Source organism: Lynx rufus, unplaced genomic scaffold (assembly GCF_022079265.1).
Source record: "Lynx rufus isolate CCGP_SWC_20201006 ecotype Redwood Valley unplaced genomic scaffold, mLynRuf1.p SCAF_35, whole genome shotgun sequence".
Taxonomy (NCBI): Eukaryota; Metazoa; Chordata; class Mammalia; order Carnivora; family Felidae; genus Lynx; species Lynx rufus.
Genome location: NW_025814851.1, coordinates 1,441,585 through 1,450,671, shown reverse-complemented (window position 1 = coordinate 1,450,671; position 9,087 = coordinate 1,441,585).

Sequence of the window (9,087 nt, the reverse complement as noted above, 5' to 3'; positions counted from 1 at the left end):
TTTTTAAATGTTCATTTATTTATTGTGAGAGTGAGAGAGAAAGAGAATGAGCATGAGCAGGGAACAGGCAGAGAGAGAGGGAGAGAGAATCCCAGGCAGGCTCTGTGCTGTCAGCGCAGAGCCTGACTTGGGTCTTAATCCCATGACCACGAGATCATGACCTGAGCCAAAAGCAGGAGTTGGTTGTTCAACCAACTTAGCCACCCAGGTGCTCCTTATTTATACTTGCTTATTTGCCTAAAGAAACTCTGGAGGGCTACATAAGAATCTAATGAATGGGTTACCTGTTAGGGCAATGGTGGGAGCTAAATGGGTTGGGAGGGAATCTGTTAATTATATACATCTTTGATTTTTTGAATCTTAGGACTATATTTTTAAAAATTAAAAATGGTTTCTTGAATTATTTCAACTCCTCAAAGAACATTTTTGTTTTTCTTGATCTTTCTTTTCTGTGTTACAGGTTTTCTCCAAATGGCTGTCTCCTGATTCTGTTCGTATTTAAGAATGAGCTAGTAGAAGGGCCGACTGGGAGTTCTGTTGTACTGAGTCAGGGTTGTCAACTGGTAGGCTTTATTTTGGGGTGAGTGGGTGGACAGCTGGCTATTATACTTGGAGAGCCCAGATGTAGGAGGGCAAAGGGCTTTGCTCTGGGGTTCTCTTGTTCATCCTGGTTTGTTGAATTTGATATTCTGCATGCAAGGATTTTTGTCTTTGGTGGAATGGGGAGGAGAGCTCATCAATTGTGTCATAATTCAGACCTTCAGCTAATCCCTGTTTTCAGCCTTTTTTCTTTCTTTCTTTCTTTCTTTCTTTCTTTCTTTCTTTCTTTCTTTCTCTTTTAACTATGGTGTTTTATGGGATCGCTTATCGCTGGGGTTTGGTCTTGCAAGCCTTCTCCCTCCTGGGTTGGAACCCTTTCTGTTATGTATTTTAGGTTGTAGCATCCTTTGATTTATGTTACTCACCAGCCAGTTCTTTCCTATCTGTTCTTTGTCAGAAATTGTTGAAATCTTGTATTTGCTATGCCATTTTCCATTTGTGTTCTTGACTTATGACTTATACTTTTGTACTTTTATACTATCACTTTCCCAGGGTATTGGAAAGTACAAGAGATAGAAGTGTTCAGTTCACCTTGGTGAACCAGAAGTTCACAGTAGTATATCTTAAACTTGACTAAACTTTAGGTCCCTTGAGGACAAGGACTGACTTTTTTTCTTTTATCCCCAGACCTTGACAGTGCTTGGCACTTGGTAAATGTTTATTGACATGAATGTACATATATGAGAGAGAGAGGACTGTTAATGGGAAATTTATAATTTTGACTATTTATTTAAAGATTTTTATTGAAGTATACATGGCTTACAACATTGTATTAGTTTTAGGTGTACTACATAGTAATTTGACAATTCTATGCATTATTCAGTGCTCACCGCAATAAGTACAGTTACCATATGTCACCATACAAAGTTATTACAATATAATTGACTATATTCCCTATGCTGTACTTTTCATCTATTTGGCTTCCTTATTTTATAACTGGAAGTTTGTAGCTCTTAATTGCTTTCCCTATTTTGCCTATCCCCTCACCCCCCCTCCCCTGTGGCCACCACAAGTTTGTTCTCTGTATTTATGAGTCTGTTTACCTTTGCCGTTTATTTACTCATTAGTTTTGTTTTTTAGATTCCATACATGAGTGAAATCATATGCTATTTGTCTTTCTCTGTCTGACTTATTTCACCTAGCAGAATACCCTCTTGGTCCATTCATGTTATCATGAATGGCATGATCTCATTCTTTCTTATGGCTAATATTTCATTGTGTGTATATACATACCACATCTTCTTTATCCGTTCTTCTATTGATGGACATTTAGGTTGCTTCTGCATCTGGGCTTTTATAAATAATGCAGTAAACCTAGGTTAGCATGTATCTTTGTGATTTAGTGTTTTTATTTTCTTTAGGTAAATACCCAGTAGTGGAAGCACTGGATCATGTGATACTTCTACTTTTAGTTTTGTGAGGAACCTCCATACTGTTTTCCAGACTTGCTGCACCAGTTTACATTCTGTGCTAGTGTTGCCTTTGTTCCGCATCCTTATCGACACTTCTCATTTCTTCTCTTTTTGATACTAGCCATTCTGACAGGTGTGAGGTGATACTGTGGTTTTCATTTGCATTTCCCTGATCATTAGTAATATTGAGTTCCTTTTTTTTAAATGGATTTATTTATTTATTTTTTAAATATGAAATTTATTGTCAAATTGGTTTCCATACAACACTCAGTGCTCATCCCAAAAAGTGCCCTCCTCAATACCCATCACCCACCCTCCCCTTCCTCCCACCCCCCATCAACCCTCAGTTTGTTCTCAGTTTTTAACAGTCTCTTATGATTTGGCTCCCTCCCTCTCTAACCTCTTTTTTTTTTCTTCCCCTCGGTTTTGACTCTTATGTGGATCCTGAAAAACTTAACAGAAGTCCATGGGGGAGGGGAAGAGTTTCTTTTTTTAAAAAAATAAACTCTACACCCAGTGTGGGGCTCAAATTCATGACCCTGAGATCAAGAGTTGCATGCTCTACTGACTGAGCCAGCCAGGCACCCCATGTTGAGCATCTTTTCATGTGTCTGCTGGCCATCTCTTTGTCTTCTTTGGAAAAATGTCTATTCAGGTCCTCTGCCAATTTTTAATTGGATTGTTTTTTGTGTGATGAATTGTAAGAGTTATTTATATATTTTGGATACCAACCCTTATCAGATATGGCATTTGCAAATATTTTCTCCCATTCAGTAGGTTGACTTTATATGTATTCTTTCAATTGCTGGTTCCAAAAGTTGAAATTCTTGAGCCATTGATTGACAAAGTACTGATTTTATGCTGAATTTCTCATGGATAGAACTACAGTAAGCTGTGGTAGAAAATTATTTCAAACTTTTAACTCAAATGCTCCAGGATTATATATCAAGCAGGTTAAAGGAGTAGATGTAAGGTAAACTTTGTGAGATTTTCCCTGTAGTTTCAATCTCTATAGAGGTGCTTTTGCAGTTATCTTTATACATATTCCTAGTTTATTACTATTTTATGAAGGAAAAAATGGTCACGTAAAGGCTATGATATATAGCTGTTAAATTCAGCAAAAGACTTTTGGTTTGAGGTCTGATTTTTGTGGAGTATTTCACTGAGGTGTGTTTCTGCATTGCTGAATGTAGAAGAGATATTATCCTGGTCACTGAATCAATGCTAACAAGTCTTATTACTGGAAAGCTTTAAAAGAATGTATCATTATCAGCTTTACTAAGTGAGTCTACTGAAAATCATTTAATGTTTTTTAGAGTATTGTTGAATAGTGGTTTATTATAGTGCTGCCCCTAGAGGTTTTTAAGATATAGAAAATAAAAGCTTCTATTTATTGATTATTATATTGTGCCAGGCACTGTGCTAAGTAGTTTATGTGTATATTTTCATTTTATTTTCATATCAGTCCTATGAGATTTCACAAATGAAATCAAGAATGAATGAGTTGAAGTAAGTGGCCCCATATCTCCTTTGAGGAATGAGAGGCAAAACCAAGATTTGATTCCAGGTTTCTTCGTCTCCAAAGCCTGTGCTCTGAAACTGTTTTATGGTCAAGAAGGTAGTGGATCCATAATGATCCATTAATGATCCATAATGAAAAGGCCTTAGATATTCTATGCTTAATGAAGTTCTTGGCCTCGTTTTAAAGATTTATTTTCCTTATTTACTGTGTTTATATAAATAATTAAAAAAATTTTAATGTTTATTATTTTTGAGAGAGAGAGAGACAGAGAGAAAGCAGGGAAGGGGCAGAGAGAGAGGGAGACACAGAATCGGAAGCAGGCTCCAGGCTCTGAGTTGTCAGCACAGAGCCCAGTGCAAGTCTCAAACTCACAGACCATGAGATCATGACCTGACCTGTAGTCAGCCGCCCAACCGACTGAGCCACCCAGGCACCCCTATATAAATAATTTTTTTATGTTTATTTATTTTGAGAGAGGGGAGGTGTAGAAAGAGAGGAAGAGAGAATCTCAAGCTGACAGCTTGGAACCTGACTTGGGGCTTGATCCTATGAACTATGAGATCATGACCTGAGCCGAAACCAAGAGTCAGACACTCAATTGACTGAGCCACCCAGGCACCCCGTGTTTGTGTTTCTTATTTGTTGTTTATTATTTATCGATGTCAGGTCTTTTCACTTCAGAATAGTGATTCTCAGCCCTGGAGACGAGGATGAAATAAGGAGAATAGACAGAATGGAGGGGGATGAAGGGAAGGTAGAAAGTATAATTTTACAAAGGCATATTTGATCTTACAATGGCTTTGATTTTAGTCAAAATATTTTAAGATTCTTAAGGGAGACATCATATTTTATGGAGATATAATTAACATACCATAAAATTCACCAATATATATGTAAATTATTTTTAGTAAATTTATAGAATTATGTAACCTTGATTACAATCTAATTTTAGAACATTAACATCACGCCCTAAAGATCCCTTGTGCCAGTTTGCAGTCAGTCCTGTTCCTATATACCTCAGCCCCAAGTGAAAACTAATCTATTTCCTGTCTCTATAGATTTGCGTATTTTAGACTCTTCGTATAAATGAAAGCATACAGTATGTGGTCTTTTCCTCTGGCTTCTTTCATTTAGCATAATGTTTTCAAGGTTTATCCTTATTATAGCATGTATCCATAGCTCATTACTTTGCATTGCCAAATAATATTCCATTGCATGGATATAACACATTTTGTTTATCCATCAGTTGACAGACATTTGTATTGTTTCCACCTTTGGCTAATGTGAATAGTGCTGCTATGGACACTTGTGTAGAAGTTTTGTGTGGACATATGTTTTCATTTCTCTGGGGAAGATGGTATCATCTAGTTATTCTATACTTAATTTGAGGAACTGCTAGACTGTGTTCTGAAGCAGCTGCATCATTTTACATTCCCACCAGCAATATATGAGTCTATTTTCTCTACATCCTTACTAACACTTGTTACTCTTTTTTTTTTTTTTAGAGAGAGAGCACATGTGTAATCAGGGGAGGGGCAGAGAGAGAGAGAGAGAGAGAGAGATAGAGAGAGAGAATCGTAAGCAGGCTCCATGCCCAGCACGCAGCCTAACTCGGGGCTTGATCTCATGATAGTGAGATCATGACCTGAGTCGAAATCAAGAGTTGGACACTTAACTGACTGAGCCACCCAGGCGCCCTGTCTTCTTTTTTATTGTAGCCATCTTCACAGGTATAAAGTAGTATTTCATTGTGGTTTTGAGTTGCATTTCTCTAATGAATCATGATGTGGAACATCTTTTCATGTGTTTATTGGCTATTTGTATATCTTATTTAGAGAAATGTCTATTCAGATCTCAAGCCCATTGGATTATTTATCTTTTCATTATTGAGTTGTAAGAATTTATTATATATTCTATCAGTCCCTTATCAGATTTGTACATATTTTCTGTTAGTCTCTTTGCTTTTCACCTTCTTGGTGGCATCTTTTGAAGCATAAAAGTTTTAAATTTTGATGAGATCCATCTTCTCAGTTTTCTCTTTTATCACTTGTATTTTTGTTGTTGTATTTGGGAAATCATTGCTTAACCCAGAATCAATAAAAATCACTCCAGTATTTTTTTCCTAAGAACTTACTGTTTTAGCTCTTACATTTAGTCTGTGATCCACTTTGAGTTCATTTTTTTGTATGGTATGAGGTAGGGGCCCAACTTTACTCTTTTGTGTGTAGATATATCCAGTTGCCCCTGCCCCTTTTGTTGAAAGGTTTGTTGAAAGTAACCTTTGTTCCCATTCAATGGTCTTGGTCACTTTTTTGAAAATCAGTTGACCATAAATGTTAAGGTTTACTTCTAGACTCTCAAATCTATTACATTGACCTACAGTTGACCCTTGAGCAATGTGGGGGTTAGGGGCACCAACCCCTGTGCAGTTGAAAATCTCCATATCTTTTGACTCTCTAGAAACTTACTAGTAATAGTATACCAAAGCTTTACCAATAACAAACAGTTGCTTAACACATATTGTGTATGTTATATGTATCATATACTGTATTCTTACAATAAAATAAGCTACAGAAAAAATGTTAAGAAAATCATAAAGAAGAGAAAGCAAATTCACAGTACTGTACTGTAAAATATTCATGTATAAGTGAACCTGCACAGTTCAAACCCATGTGTTTCAAGGATCAATTATATAGAGCTATCCTTATTCTGTTGTTCATTCCTTTTTTTGTTGTTTATTTATTTATTTTGAGAGAGAAAGAGAGTGAGCACAAGCTGGGGAGGGACAGAGAGAGAGAGAGAGAGAAGGAAAGAGAATCCCAAGCAGGCTCTTCACTGTCAGCACAGAGCCTGAAGTGGGTTTCAAAGTCATGAACTGAGACCATGACCCAAGCCGAAATAAAGGGTTGGATGCTTAATCGACTGAGCCATTCAGGTGCCCCTCTGTTCATTTCTAATTTAATTCTTTTGTGGTAGGAGAGCATACTTTGTTTGATTTCAGTTCCTTTAAATTTACTGAGATTTATTGTATAGTATATTATTTGCTCTGGAGACTTTTCCATGTGTACTTTAAAAGAATGTATATTTTGCTCTTACTGGGAGTGTTCTGTAGATGGCAGTTAGGTCAAGTTGGTTGGTAGTATTGGCCAAGTTTTCCAGCTTCTTTTTGGTTTTCCATCTGCTTGTTTTCTCCATCACTGAGAATGGGGTATTGAAATCTACTATTATTGAATTCTTTCCTTCTAGTTTTGTGAGTGTATTTTATTTTGGAGCTCTGCTGTTAGATGTGTATATGTTCATAATTGTTATAGTATCCTGATGAATTAATCTTTTTATATTTACAAATGTCCCTGTTTATCTCTAGGAACAATTTTGTCTTAGGTTGGTTTTTAGAATTTAGAAGACTGGGGGAACACTCATTTCCCCATTCCTCTTATTTGTTGCTTTTTAACCTTATAGTTTGGGAAACCAGGTGACCAAACATGTTAGAATTATTATGCCAGAGCAGCACTACTTGTCCCTCTATTTTTATATTAGGGTTCTGAGTAATATTTATTTGTTTTCAAGAGAGAGAGCACATGAGCAAGGGAGGGGTGGAGGGAGGGAGCGGGGGGGGGGGAGAGAGAGAGAGAGAGAGAAAGAAAGAGAGAGAATCTTAAGCAGGCTCTACGTTTAGCATGGAGTCTAATGTGGAGCTTGATCTCACAACTGTAAGATCATGACCGAAGCCAAAATGAAGAGTCAGACACTTAACTGACTGAGCCACCCAGGTACCCGTAATTTTTAAAAAGAGGTTATGGAGTTAAAAATTTTGGAAGGCTTTTTCTAACTTAAATTATCTAATTTTGCCTATTTTTGTCTGTTTGGAAGTCCTTTTATCTTACTTACGGATCTCTGCTCTTGAGGTTTCTGGATAAGTGACCTTTAAGTTAAGTGAAATGAATAATATTATTATTACTTAAGAATATCCCACCTAAAATGTTAACATTTGGGGAATGTGAGTGAAGGGTATACTGGATTCTTTGTATATGATTGCAGGTTTTTTTCCAAGTCTAAAATTATGTCAGAATAAGTTAAAGAAAAAAAATTTCTACCTAAGTGAGTCATTGTTAGTTACTTTTTCTCACTTGCAGGTAATGCTAGTCTTATTAGATGATTTTCAAAGTATATTGATTTGGAAGTGTAACCTCACTGATCACTCCTTAGCTCTGGTATTAACAGTTATGTCCTACTACTGTCACCTGACAGGCAAATTTCTGGGAGTTTTTATAGACTCTTCTTTTGCCTCACAATCATGTTCATTTAGATGGTAAATCTTGTATTTAGCATTTCCTTAATGTATCTTGAATCTGTTCCTCTTGTCACTGTTTTCATTCAAACCTCAGCATCTCTTTCCTGGATTATTGCAGTAGCTCTCTAACTGGTCTCCGTGTTTTACATTGTATGGCATAGAAATCCTTGGTGACTGTCTGCCTTTCTGTCCTCATCTGCCCACTTCTAATATGTGAGTAAACTATTCATGGTACCACTCATATGCACTTACTCCATACTGTTTCTTGACTTTATTTGTGATCTTACCTCTGCTTGGATCAGCTAATTTTCTCTCTTCAAGACTCAGTTTGGGTACCTTTTCCAGGAAACCTTACTTAGATTGTCTGACTTCCGGTTTTTGCATGTAGATATCTAGTAGTCCCAGCATCATTTGTTGAAAAGACTGTTCTTTCTCTTTTGAATTTTCTTGGCACCCTTGTTGAAAATCAATTGACTATGAATATATTTTTTTTCTGGACTGTTTATTTTTACTCCATTTATCTATACATCTATCCTTATGCCAGTACCACACTGTCTTAATACTATAGTTTTGTAGTAGGTTTTAAAATTGGTAAGGGTGTGTTCTCCAACTTTGTCCTTTTTTCAAGATTATTTTGGTTTTGGCTATTCTGGGTCCCTTGAAGTTCTATGTGAATTTTACGATAAGCTGGTTAATTTCTGCAAAGAAACCATCTGGGATTTTGATAGGAATTGTGTTAAATGTGTAGAACAATTTAGGGTGTTTCTCCTCATTTTGTTTTAGTTCAGGTTTGTTTTTCTTCAGTTTTTCACATTTGATATTTCTGTGTATTTTTGGTTTGACCTGACAAATTGTGCCTTCTAAGGCACGTAATGTAATAGGTATATAGGCTTAACTTCGTGATACGTGTTTGTGGTGAGAAGAGAAGAATTTTCTTTTATTATTATTATTTTTTTAATGTTTATTCATTTTTGAGAGTCAGAGAGAGATAGAGCACAACTGGGGCATGGGCAGAGAGAGAGAGGGAGACACAGAATTCCAAGCAGGCTCCACACTCAGCACATAGCCCCACGCGGGGGTGCCGAACTCACGAACCATGAGATCATGACCTGAGATCAGACACGTACTTAACCGACTGAGCCACCCAGGTGCCCCAGGAAGAATTTTCTTATTGGCGGTTTAACCATTCATTTGAAACACTTTTTTTCCTTATGTGTTCCACATATTTCCACATGTTCCTTATGGAAAGTTTTAGAAAATAC